General features: G+C 43.9%; 1 protein-coding gene across 5 annotated transcripts in view; it reads left to right on the top strand.

Annotated features, from left to right (window-relative positions):
* The window catches only part of cyb5r4 (cytochrome b5 reductase 4), a 120,148-nt gene that overhangs the window by 15,943 nt on the left and 89,800 nt on the right, over positions 1 to 14,405 (top strand). The window lies entirely within an intron of this gene.

Consider the following 14,405-nt stretch of genomic DNA (forward strand, 5'->3'; position numbering starts at 1 on the left):
GTAAACTTCTTGTTTTGACTGTGAGGGAGGGAACACATTACAATGTAGCTGGGTTTCTTTGTCCTTTTCCCATTAAATTATTTCAGACAACTCGTGTATATGAGTCCCAGCTTGCCAAGTCCTACAAAGAATATCCAGTCCTCTTAATATCCCAGTAAACTGTTGCAATATAGAAAAGACAATGAACAGAAAACCTGGTTTTAGTTAACATCACATGCCGAACCTATCACAGAATGTATTTCAAAAGTACTTTCACTAATTTACTTTAGAAAAGGTGACCTTGCTGTCCCTACCTCTTCTTGCCGATATCTGACTTTAGCCCCACTCCAACCTGGATGACTCCTGACTTCTAAAATAAAAGCAAACTGCTGTGGATGCTGGAAATATGAAATAAGAAAGTGGTTGAACAACTCGGCAGGTCTGGCAGAATCTGTAGAGAAGTAACTCCTAATCTGTTTCTCTCTCCACAGATGCTGCCAGACCTGCTGAGTTTTTTCAGCACTTTCTATTTTTATATTAGCTCCTAACTTTCCTCCGAAGGGACCTAACTATGAACAGATTTTAGTTAATCCCGATGCCATTATAAAATTTTTAACTAACCCATGAATTGTTAAATAACTCCATTTTTTTTCTGGATAATGAATTCTAAGAGTTTGACCACAACTTTCATTCTACCAACAAGTCTATTATTATCTCCCTCCCTGGTCAATTTTTCTTGTCATTTCCTCGAAGAACTCAATCAAGTTTGTGAGACAAGATCTCTCCTTCACAAAACCATACTGCCTATCGCTAATAAGATTATTCTTTTCCAGACGTGAGTACATCCTGTCCCTAAGAATCTTCTCCAATAATTTCCCCACCATTGATGTAATTAAGGATATTACCTCATCTAACTATCAGCCTGATGGCAAGCTTTGGTGATTTGAGGATGTAGTTAGGACACTGAACAAAGAATGGTACAGCACAGGAACAGGCCCTTCGGCCCAACAAGTCTGTGCTGACACAGATGACTTTCTAATTTAGTATTTTCTTGCCTCTACGTGGTCCATATCCCTCTATTCCCTGCCTATTCATGTATCTATCCAGATGCCTCTTGAACGTTGCTATAGAATCTGCTTCCACCACCTCCTCCAGCAGCGCGTTCCGAGCATTCACCACCCTTTGTGTGAAAAGCTTGCTCCTTACATCTCCTTTAAACTTTCCCCCTCTCACATTCAACCTATGCCCTCGAGTAATTGACCCTTCGACCCTGGGAAAAAGACTCTGACTATCCACTCTATCCAAGCCTGTCATAATCAGGTTCCTCTCATCCTCTGACGTTCCAAAGAAAACAATCCAAGTTTGTTCAACCTTTCTTTTTAGTCCATGTCCTCCAAACCAGGCAGCATCCTGGTAAATTTCTTCTGCACCCTTTCCAATGCATCAACATCCTTCCAGTAGTGTGGTGACCAGAATTGTACACAATACTCCAAATGTGACCTAACCAAAGTCTTATCCAGCTGCAACATGATTTTCCAATTTCTGTACACAACGCCTTGATAGATGAAGGCCAGCATGCCATTCACCTTCTTAACCACCTTGTCCACCTGAGTTGCCACCTTTAGGGAACTGTGGATCTGCACGCCTAGATCCCTCTGTATGCTAATGTTTCTAAGGGCTCTACCATGAACCGTATATTTTCCTTCTGCAGCAGATCTTCCAAGTCTCATCACCTCAAATTTGTCCAGGTTAAATTTCATCTGCCATGTTTCGGCCCAGGTCTCCAGCCGATTTATATCCTGCTGTATCCTCTAACACTCCTCACTATCAGCTACTCCCCCAATTTTTATATCATCTGCAAATTTACTAATCAGACTACCTACATTTTCCTCTAAATCTGTTATATATACATTACAAACAACAGAGGCCCCAGCACTGATCCTTGTGGAACACCGCTTGTCACCGATCTCCAGTTAGAAAAATATCCTTGCACTGCTACTCTCTGCTTTCTATGCCCAAGCCAGTTTTGTATCCATCTTACCAGTTCACCTCAGATCCTATATGACTTCACCTTCTGTATCAGCCTGCCATGAGGAACATTATCGAAGGCTTTACTAAAGTCCTTGCATACAACATCCACTGCCCTGCCCTGGTCAAATTTTCTTGTCACTTCCTCAAAGAACTCAATCAAGTTTATAAGACACAACTTCCCCTTCACAAAACCATGCTGCCTATCGCTAATAAGCTTGTTCTCTTCCAGATGCGAGTACACCCCGTCCCAAGAATCTTCTCCAACAATTTCCCCACCACTGATGTAAGGCTCACAGGCTGTAATTTCCCAGATTGTCTCTTCTGCCCTTCTTAAACAGAGGAACAATGTTAGCTACTCTCCAATCCTCTGGTACCTCGCCCGTGGCTAAAGAGGATACAAAGATTTTGGCCAAGGCCTCAGCAATTTCTTCCCTCATCTCTCTCAGTATTCTGGGATGGACCCTATCTGGCCCTGGGGACTTGTCCACTTTAATGTTTTTCTAAACTTCCAATACCTCCTTTTTAACTCAACATGTCCTAGAATGTCAACATCCTCCTTTCTGCACTCACCATCCACCATATCCTTCTCCTTTGTGAATACTGATGCAAAGTACTCGTTAAGAACCTCATCTGGCTCCACACAGAAATTCCTTCCACTGTCCTTGAGTGGACCTACCCTTTCGTTAGCTAGCCTTTTCCTCTTTATATACGCATAAAAAGCCTTGGGATTCTCCTTAATCCTGCCAAGGATATTTCATGGCCCCTTTTTGCCTTCCTAAATCCCTGTTTAAGCTCTTTCCTGCTATCTTTGTTTCCTCAAGGGCCTTATCTGTTTTCAATTTCCTGAAATTGATGTATGCCTCCTACTTCTTTTTCACTAAGCTCACAATCTCTCTTGTCATCCAGTGTTCCCAAATCTTGCCAACTTTAGCCTTCATTTTTACAGGGACATAGAGTCATAGAGGTTTACAGCATGGAAACAGGCCCAACTTGTCCATGCCGCCTTTATTTTTTTTAAAACCCCTAAGCTAATCCCAATTGCCCGCATTTGGCCCAAATCCCTCTATACCCATCGTACCCATGTAACTATCTAAATGTTTTTTAAAAGATAAAATTGTACCCACCTCTACTACTACCTCTGACAGCTTGTTCCAGACACTCACCACCCTCTGTGTGAAAAAATTGCCCCTCTGGACACTTTTGTATCTCTCCCCTCTCACCTTAAACCTATGCCCTCTAGTTTTACACACCCCTACCTTTGGGAAAAGATATTGATTATCTACCTTGTCTATGCCCCTCATTATTTTATAGACCTCCATAAGGTCACCCCTCAGCCTCCTACACTCCAGAGAAAAAGGTCCCAGTCTATTCAGCCTCTCCTTATAACTCAATCCATCAAGTCCCGGTAGCATCCTAGTAAATCTTTTCTGCACTCTTTCTAGTTTAATAATATCCTTTCTATAATAGGGTGACCAGAATTGCACACAGTATTCCAAGTGTGGCCTGACCAATGTCTTGTACAACTTCAACAAGACGTCCCAACTCCTGTATTCAATGTTCTGACCGATGAAACCAAGCATGCCGAATGCCTCCTTCATCACTCTGTCCACCTGTGACTCCACTTTCAAGGAGCTATGAACATGTACCCCTAGATCTCTTTGTTCTGTAACTCTCCCCAATGCCCTACCATTAACTGAGTAAGTCCTGCCCTGGTTCAATCTACCAAAATGCATTACCTCGCATTTGTCTAAATTAAACTCCATCTGCCATTCATCAGCCCACTGGCCCAATTGATCAATTGGAGATACCTTCCTCACTGTCTACCATGCCACCAATCTTGGTGTCATCTGCAAACTTACTAATCATGCCCCCTATATTCTCATCCAAATCATTAATATAAATGACAAATAACAGTGGGCCCAGCGCTGATCCCTGAGGCACACTGCTGGTCACAGGCCTCCAGTTTGAAAAACAACTCTCTACAACCTCCCTCTGGCTTCTGTCAAGAAGCCAATTTTGTATCCATTTAGATACCTCACCCTGGATCCTGTGAGATTTAACTTTATGCAACAACCTACCATGCGGTACCTTGTCAAAGGCCTTGCTAAAGTCCATGTAGACAACATCAACTGCACTGCCCTCATCTACCTTCTTGGTTACCCCTTCAAAAAGCTCAATTAAATTTGTGAGACATGATTTTCCACTCACAAAGCCATGCTGACTGTCCCTAATCAGTCCTTGCTTTTCTAAATGCCTGTAGATCCTGTCTCTCAAAATACTTTCCAACAATTTACCCACCACTTCTTTTGTCACCCCCTCTATCTCGCCTGAAGCTTCTAAATCCTGGAATGCTCGGCTGCCAGTCCTGCCCTTCTTTCTTCTAAATCTCCATAATTGCCACATATTTGTCCTGAATTGTTAACAACTGAGTTTTAAAAGACTGCCTCGTATTGGATATGTATTTACCCTCAAATAGCCGCTCCCAGTCTACATTCCCTAGCTCCTGCCTAATACTGTCATAGGTAGCCATTCCCTGGTTTAGTCCTTTCACTCTGGGATTACCTCTATCCTTTTCTTCAAGTATCTTGAAACCTATTGTGATCACTGTTCCCAAAATGGTCTCCCACTAAGATATCAATCACCTATCCGGTCTCGTTTCCCAGAACCAGGTCTATGATAGCCCCTTCCTGAATTGGACTATCTACATATTTGCCTCAAGAAGGACCCTTGGACACACTGAACAAACTCTGCCCCGTCCAAGCCCCTGGCACTAAAGGAATCTCAGTCTGTAATGGGGAAGTTAAAATCGCCCATCACAACAACCATGTTGTTTTTACATCTTCCCATAATCTGCTGACATATCAGTTCCTCCACTTCACACTGGCTGTTGAGAGAGCTGTAGTACAACCCTAGCAGCGTGATTGCACCACTCCTGTCGTTGAGTTCTACCCATATGGCCTCACTGCATGATCCCACCATGGTGTCCTCCCTCTGTGTAGTTGTGTCATTCTCCCTAATCAGTAAAGCAACACACCACTTCTTTTGTCACCCCCTCTATCTCGCCTGAAGCATCTAAATCCTGGAATGCTAAGCTGCCAATCCTGTCCTTCTTTCTTCCAAATCTCCGTAATTGCCACAATATCATAATTCCATGTAGTAATGCAAGCTTAAAGTTCATCCGCTTTTCCTGTCATATTCCTTGCGTTAAAGCAAGCACACCTTAGACCATCTGTCCTGTCTAGTTTTGTACACTCTCCCTGTATTTTATTTCTCTTAGCCTTACTGGACCCATTCATTGAGTTCTCCACAGTCTCTGCACTCTCTGGCCTTGTGCTGTGGGTCCCACCCCTCGCCTTGTTAGTTTAAATCCACCCAAACTGCACGATCAAATCTCCCCGCTAGGATGTTAGTGTCCTTCCAGTTAAGGTACAACCTGTCCTTTTTGTACAGGTCCCATCTGCCATGGAAGAGATCCCAGTGGTCTAAAAATCTGAAGCCCTCCCTCCTGCACTAACTCTGAAGCCACTTATTAAGCTGCGCTATCTTCCTATTTCTTGCCTCACTACCATGTGGCATAGGGAGTATTCCTTTGAATACAACCCTAAGATCCTGCATTTCAGCTGACTTCCTAACTCCCGGAACTCATTTTTCAGGGCCGAATTTTCCCTCCTACCTATGTCATCCGTTCCAATATGGACCACAATTCCTGTCTGTTCACCTTCCTGCTTCAGAATGCCCTGTGGCCGCTGAGAGACGTCCTTGACCCTGTCACCAGGGAGGCAACAGACCATCCTGGAGTCTTGATCGCGGTCACAGAAGCGCCTGACTTGCCCCTTACTATTGAATCCCTGTCTACCATTGCATGCCTGCACTTTGACAGTCCCTGCTGCACAGCAGAGCCAGCAGTGGTGCCACTCTCCTGGCCACTGCTGTCATCGTCCTCTGATACGCTGTCCTCCCCTACAGCATCCAAGATACTGTATCTATTTGAGAGCCCCCCTTAGGGGGACAGTCACTGTTTGTGACTGTCACTCATCTATCTTTCTCAACCTTGGGTGCGGTCACCTCCCTGAAACTTCTGCTGTTGCATTTTATTGAGTCTGACTTCCAGTGTTTGCACAACTTTTTAAGTTTTCTATTTTTAAGTATAGGTATGTTAACATTTTGCTCCTGCTTTTGCATTTTAGCCTGGATTCTGTATTTGTATGATTAATTTAATGCCATTTCGAATGTGTACTTTTTAGAGCCATTCCAAGCACATCTGGTTTTACCAAATCTGTACTCATTCCTTTTATTCCCAGTTCCCAGTATTTATCCCTGACATGTTTTTAAACTTGGGGTCTGACACTAGGGTCAATTTAGCATGGCCAATCAACCGAACCCGCACATCTTTGGAGTGTGCGAGGAAACCGGAGCACCCGGAGGAAACCCACGCAAACACGGGGAGAATATGCAAACTCCACGCAGACAGTGACCTAAACCGGGAATCGAACCCGGTCCCTGGTGCTGTGAGGCAACAAGCAGTGCTAACCACTGTGCCACCGTGCTGCTATGAACCTGTCTGTTCCCATTCAGGAACTGCCTGTCTAGCTGTTTATTTCCAAAGTTTTTCTTTTTATTAATGCTTTAGTTTATATGATGTAATATGATTTTGAACTGCCCTTCTCTGGCAGGTATTAATACTGTAGTCGAAATTATTTAAAATTTTAACATTGCCCCATTATATGCGTTATACCAGCCATCGCTTTTGTTTGTAAATTTTTAAAACACTGTTCAAAATCTTAGAATGTTATGTTGGGGAGTTTGAATTTGTGCTCTCTGGAGTACTAGTCCAGTAGCATAGCCACTAACAGTATCACACCAACATGAACTTCACACAATATAAACCTTCCCAAGACTTCCACCCTGATTTATATATTTGTTTTTACCTTTTCCCAGTGTTTTCATTCAGCATTCATTCAATTGTAATAACCCTAGGTTCCTCTTTACTGCGTGGACTTCATTAACTTGCATCCACCAGTACTCAATTCACTGATGCACCTAATGTTCCTTCTGAGCATTTATATCACTAATCCTTTATGACCACTTGCTGCCATCAAAGTTTTATGTATAATTTCTGTGCCATTTGATTCGCCATCTTTCTCCAACAATACATCGCTTGATTTAATGTGTGCAAGGCCACAAAAAATAAATTTGTTCCTTTTAACTTTGTTGAATTTGGTGGAAAAATATTGATTTGATAGTGCAAGTTTGAAAGATTTGAAAATGCGATTGAGGGATGTATGAAATGGAGGTCTGTGGGTATTATACCTGCCTCTGAACCAAAATCTGAGTTTGAACCCAACCCCAGAACTTGATGGCCAAGAGATGTGTGTTCATAATACAGCCAAAATAGGTTTGAGTGTTCGCCTGCAAATCCTTGCAACACACACCAATGGTAAATCCTTCCAACTTACATCAATAATAGGAGCGGGAGACATTTCTACTCATCCATGTGATACCAATTACTATTTATAGGTCCAGCATGCTTGTTGCCACAGTAACTCTGATTCCCTGTGCGAATTGCAACACAAGGGGTTTTCAACTCTCCTGGAATGCCAAAGCTTCTCCTGGAATTGTCACCAATCTCCTGGTGGCAACAGAAAGCTTTCTGGAAGATTTTAAAACAATATTATGGGTAGCAAGATAGCGCAGTGGTTAGCACTGCTGCCTCATACCGCCATGGACCCTGGTTTGTTTCCAGCCTCGGGTGACTGTGTGGAGTTTGTACATTCTCCTTATATCTGTGTGGGTTTACTCTGGGTGCTCCGGTTTCCTCCCACAGTTCAAATATGTGCAGGTTAGGTGGATTGGCCATGTTAAATTGCCGTTTAGTGTCAGGGGACTAGCTAGGGTAAATGCATGGAGTTATGGGGATGAGTCCTGGGATTGTGGTCGGTGCAGACTCAATGGGCTGAATGGCGGCCTCCTGCACTGTAGGATTCTATGATTCTATGTGCAGGTGAGGTGCATTGGCCTTGTGAAATTGCTCCTTAGTATCCAAAGATACGTGGGTTGGCTGGTTTGGCTATGCCGTAGGGTTAGGAGGATGGGGTTGAGGGGTGGGCATGGGTGGGATGCTCTTTGGGCGAGTCCGTGCAGACTTGATGGGCCAAATGGCCTCTTTTGGCTCTGTAGGGATTCTATGATTCTATTCTATTTCATTGATGCCATTGAATTAGTTAGGCCATTTTGGTCAACGAGCATCATTATCTTCCCAAAGCAGGAAGGAGGACCCTGCAGAAATGCCTCGTTAATGTAGTCTCTTTCCCCCCTCAATCATTGCACATCAATATCGGTAAGAGAGGTGGGGCAGGACTTTTGTTAATGTATCTCAGTTATTAAGCCAACTCATAAACGTAGAATTTCTCTATCTTTGCATGGTGGAGAGTGGACTGCAGCTCCCAGAGGACACTGTGACCAGGTGGGAGTTTGGGGGAGGGAACGGAGGTGTGACTTGTCAAGCAAAGGTGGCGTACAGGGTGAGAGTAGTGACTGGCTACAGCTGTGACAGAGGGCAAGTAGCAGCTTGGCTGAGATTGAAAGTTGTTTTGTTGCTGATATTTCCACTATCTCTCCCGCTCCTCCTCCCCCAATCATTGCACATTGATGGCAGTAAGAGAGATGGTGCAGGATTTTTATTTGTGTATCTCTATTTATGTTCTCAAGCCAACTCCTAAACCTAGAATCTGCTCGGGGCTCGCTGCCGGCTTTACCTGACATCTCTTCCGCTGACACCTCTCGAAATTTGTCCAGCCAGAGTTGGCAACCTTAGTAACACACCACCACATCTGATATATAAATGTCAGGTATAGGTTTCTCTAGGGCGGACTGTACTGTGGCATTTTATTAATAACGTGTACCTGTGATCTAAACAGTGAACACAAGGGGACATTTGCAGACCGCATTATAATTTGTCAGAATCTTGAATTAATTATTGAGAATTTTACAGATATTTACAAGGTGATGACAGAAAATTTTCAACATGCCCTTCATCTAATTGAATTACAGACCAGAGAGCGTATAGCAATATTCCTCAGCAGCAAATATGTAATTTAATTTTCAAACATCAAGCTATTAAAATAGTTGCAATTTTCACTGGGCTTGACTGGGACATTTAGTAAACTGTCTTAATTTTTCAGTTGAACAGCAAAGTCTTTGGAAAAAGTGGGCAAAAGAAATGCTTCAAAATATTTGTATTTGTGAGAAAAATGTTTGCAAAGGAAAAAAAAAGTTTTGAAATGAAATAGAAAGTGGATGTAAGCAAGATCTGACATGTTTGTCAAATGACATCCTGGGAGCGGTAGCATTATTTCCTAGTTGTAGATTTGTTTCTTAGAAGCCGTTAATAGGGAAGAAAACTCAAGGTATAGTATTGGAGTGAAAACAAGTCGATGCACAAGCTGGTACTTTGGATCGTTTTGTTCCAGTGGCTGATCTGGTTTTTTTTGTCTCGAGTTGAAAAATGCAGTGTGCCGTAAGCAACATGTTGCTGTGATCAGTTTCAGTAATAGTTGGGTTGATCCCTGTTCATAATCCCCTGCAGGTTGGAGCATTCTCGCTGATTCCAAGCAACACCAGCCCCTCACATTCAGAACTGCTTTAGCTTTCTCTCTGCCTTTATGTGGTAAATACAAATTTGTGAAAGCTGAAGTCATCTTTTAAATAGCGGATGACAAGTAGTCCTGATGATTGACTGTCATGTTCTGTCTGAATACACTCCTGTGAAGCCCCTCGGGATGTTTTATTCCATTTAAACTTGCTCTACAAATGCAAATTAAGTAAAGCATTGTTAACTTCAGGAAATATGTACCATGAAATATAATTCCGGTCAGCTTGTAATATTAAACTGTTACTTTAAATATTTGTTTAACAATTATCCCGTTGAACACATATATTCATGTGCAAGACTGAATGTACAGCAGGGGAGAGGGTGGGAGTCGACAGCAAGCACAAGGGTGGCTCTCAGCTGGTCCCTTGAAGAGGCTTGGCTCTCAGCAGGTACCTCGATCAGACACTGCTGCGTGCCCACAAGCAACCCCACACAGGTTTGTCTGTCATGCTGCCTGCCACAGAGAGGGTACAAGATTCTGCCCAGAGAAAGTTATGATCTGGATTTCATTGCCTGAAAGAACGGTGGAAGCAAATTCATTAGTAAATGAATACATAATTGAAAAGGAAAAGCTAACAGTGCTCTGGGGAAAGAGCAGGAGAGTGGGGCTATTTGAACAGCACATGAGGCACTGTGCGCCATCCGCAGCAGCAGAATTGTATTCAACCACAATCTGTAACCTCATAGCCCAACATATCCCCACCTGTTTCAATGAAGAGTACAGGAGGGAATGCCAGGAGCAGCACCAGGCATACGTGAAAAATGAAGTGTTCACCTGGTGAACCACAGTATAGGATTACTTGCGTGCCAAACCGCAAAGGAGCATGCGAAAGACACAGCTAATTGATCCCACAACCAATGGATCAGATCTAAGCTCTGCAGTCCTGCTGCATCAGTCATGAATAGGGGTGGACAACTAAACATCTAGCAGGAGGAGCAGCCTCCACAAATATCACCATCCTCAATGGTGGGGGAATCCAGCACATCCATGTAAAAGACAAGGCTGAAGTATTTGCAACCATCTTCAGTCAGAAGTACTGGGTGGATAATCCATCTCGGCCTCCTCCTCAGGACATGAGCATCACAGATGCCGGTCTTCAGCCAATTCAGTTCACTCCATGTGATATCAAGAAACCACTGAAAGCACTGGATATTGCAAAGGCTCTGGACCCTGACATCATTTCAACAAGCGTACTGAAGACTTGTGCTCCAGTCAAGCTGTTCCAATGCTGCTGCAAAATTGCCCAGGTATGTCCTGTCCACAAAAATCCAACTACTCCATCAGTCTACTCTTGATCAACAGCAAAGCGATGGAAAGGATTGTCGACAGTGCTATTAAGCAACACTTGTTAAGCAATAACCTGCTGACTGAGGTGAGAGTGACTGCCCTTAATATCAAGGCAGCAATTGATTGAATGTGGCATCAAGGAGACCTAGCAAAACTGGAGTCAATGTGCATCAAGGGAAAACTCTCCATTGTTTGGAGTCAGATTCAGCACTCTGGGAGGTAGGCGTGCTTTCTCGAGGTTAATCATCTCAGTCCCAGGACATTGCTGTAGGAATTCCTCAGACCCAACCAACTTCAGCTGCCTCATCAATGACCTTCTCTCCATTGTAAGGTCAGAAATGAGGATGTTCGCTACTGATTGCACAATATTCAGCACCATTTGTGACTCCTCGGATACTGAAGCAGTCTCTGTCCATATGCAGCAAGACTTGGGCTGATAAGTGGCAAATAAGCACAAGTGCCAGACAATGACCATCTCCAACAAGAGAAATTCTAGGCATTGCCCCATGATATTTAGTGGCATTACCATCACTGAATTCCCCAGTATCTACCTTCTGGGGTTACCATTGACCAGAAACTGAACTGGAGCAGCCATATAAAAACTAGCTGCAAGAACAGATCAGAGGCTAGGAATTCTGTGCCGAGTAATTCCACTTCGGACTCCTCAGTGTCTGTGCACTGTCTACAAGGCACAAAATAGGAGTGTGATGGCATACTCCCTCTTGCCTGGATAAGTACAGCTTCAACAACACTCTAACTCAACATCGTCCAGGCCAAAGCAGCCTGCTTGATTGGCACCCCATCCACCACCTTCAACATTCAGTTGCTTCACCACTGACACACAGTGGCAGCAGTGTGTACCATTAAGAAGATGCACAGCAACAACTCATCAAGGCTCTTTCAAAAACACCTTCCAAATCCATGACCTGTGCCACCTAGAAGGTCAAGGACAGCCGATGTATGGGAAAACAAATACCTGCAAGTTCCTCTCCAAGCTCCGTCCCATATCCTGGAATTCCCTTCCAAACAGCAGTGTAGGTTTGCCTATACCACATGGACTGCAGTAGTTCAAGAAGACAGCTCACCACGAGCGTCTCAATATGGGGGGAGATTTTCATCCCCATTCGTAGTGGACACAAATCCTGTTATGGCTGGAAACTATCGCAAGAGGGCCAGAACGAGATTTGCACCTAGGAGATTACCAGTGAAGTTTGATTACCATGGATTAACATATATTTAATTATTTAAAAATGTCTTTACGCTGGTGCTTCGGGGTTCGCTGTATGTACACCCAGCAGCATGACATCATTTTATGAAGCTTTTAAAAGATGTTAAAGATTAATTTGTAGAATAACATTTGCAGAGCACATTTCTCCCAAAAGATTTCTAAGTGTTGTCTCCAGTGGGAAGTGTGGTGCGATTCCTGTTGGGTGGATCCCAATCGCAATCCATCCACACTTAGACTTTTTTTTGGAGTCTGGGCAACTTGCACCATGAAAGAGATTTGCGGGACCTAAAGACACCGGTAAGACCAGCTGCTCAGAGATCGGTGTTTTTATTTTTAAAGGGTATCCCCGATTTCAAAGTAAAGTCAAAGGTTCCTCCCCCCTGCCCTGTCCCTGTGGACATCGCAATCCTCTGCAAACATGAGGAACACAAGCAGCCCTTGACCACAGAGGGGCAACCACCTCCAACGCTGAATGTCTGGGTCATCCCCCCCACACCCCTACAACATGCAGTCATCAAGGTGATGCCCCCCACTCTTCAAATCCATCCTTTCTGGCATCTGATGACACCCCGCTTCGGAGTCACCTAAGGCCCTACTACTTTCGGGCCTCGCCCATTTTCAGGCACCCCCTTCAGGTCCTGTTCCTTGCCAGTGCCAACTTGGCACTGCCCCTGGCACCCTGGCAGTGCTAACCTGGGTCATCACATCTGGCCTCCGGTTTTGGAGTCCAGTAGTGATTCCTGCCAAGTTCACATTACGCCGGCGGGTGGGAAAATTGCAGGGGCCTGGTGAATTTGGCTTCAGTAAGAAGTCTCACAACACCAGGTTAAAGTCCAACAGGTTTATTTGGTAGCAAATACCACAAGCTTTTGGAGCACAGCTCCTTCGTCAGATGGAGTGGATATCTGTTCTCAAACAGTGCAAACAGACACAGAAATCAAATTACAGAATACTGATTAGAATGCAAATCTCTACAGCCAGCCAGGTCTTAAATGTACAGACACTGTGGGTGGAGGGAGCATTCAACACAGGTTAAAGAGATGTGTATTGTCTCCAGACAGAACAGCTAGTGAAATTCTGCAAGTCCAGGAGGCAAGCTGTGGGGGTTACTGATAATGTGACATAAATCCAACATCCCGGTTTAGGCCGTCCTCATGTGTGCGGAACTTGGCTATCAGTTTCTGCTAATTTGGCTTAAAGCAGAATCTGAATATGTGAATGAAGCTTTAAATATGCTAACCTGGAAACCAGATTACCTCACTGATGGGGGGGGGGGGGGGGGGGAGGAGGGAGGAGGAGAGAGAGAGATATCTCAAAATTAGTTTATCCCCAGCGCAAATCGTGTTATTGCCTTGTCATGAAAGTCTCTGGTCATAACTGGATTTGCAGCTGCGCAAGGGGGGCTGGAGAATCACCCCTGTGGTATTTTTATTGTTCGTTCAATTCTCTGGAGTTTCGAAACAGCAGAGAAGGTAAATAACATTTTAAAAGGGATTGATAGAGTAAATGTAGATCAAATGTTTCCTTTTGTGGGGTAATCTAAAACAAGAGGTATATGTTGAGAGGCAGTGGATTTAAAACTGAGATAGAGTCATAGAGGTTTACAGCATGGAAACTGGCCCTTCGGCCCAACTTGTCAATGCCGCCCTTTTTTTTAAAACCCCTAAGTTAATCCCAATTGCCCGCATTTGGCCCATATCCCTCTATACCCATCGTACCCATGTAACAATTTAAATGCTTTTTAAAAGATAAAATTGTACCCACTTCTGCTACTACCTCAGGCAGCTTGTTCCAGACACTCTCCACCCTCTGTGTGGAAAAAATTGCCCCTCTGGACACTTTTGTATCTCTCCCCTCTCACCTTAAACCTATGCCCTCTAGTTTTACACTCCCCTACCTTTGGGAGAAGATATTGACTATCTAGCTTTTCTTGGCCCTTCATTATTTTATAGACCTCTATAAAGTCACCCCTCAGCCTCCTACGCTCCAGGAAAAAAAAGTCCCAGTCTATTCAGTCTCTCATTATAACTCAATCCATCAAGTCCTGGTAGCATCCTAGTAAATCTTTCCTGCACTCTTTCTAGTTTAATAATATCCTTTCTATAATAGGGTGACCAGAATTGCACACAATATTCCAAGTGTGGCCTTACCAATGTCTTGTACAACTTCAACAAGACGTCCCAATTCCTGTATTCAATGTTCTGACCGATGAAACCAAGCATGCCGAA

Source organism: Mustelus asterias, chromosome 5 (assembly GCF_964213995.1).
Source record: "Mustelus asterias chromosome 5, sMusAst1.hap1.1, whole genome shotgun sequence".
Lineage (NCBI taxonomy): Eukaryota > Metazoa > Chordata > Chondrichthyes > Carcharhiniformes > Triakidae > Mustelus > Mustelus asterias.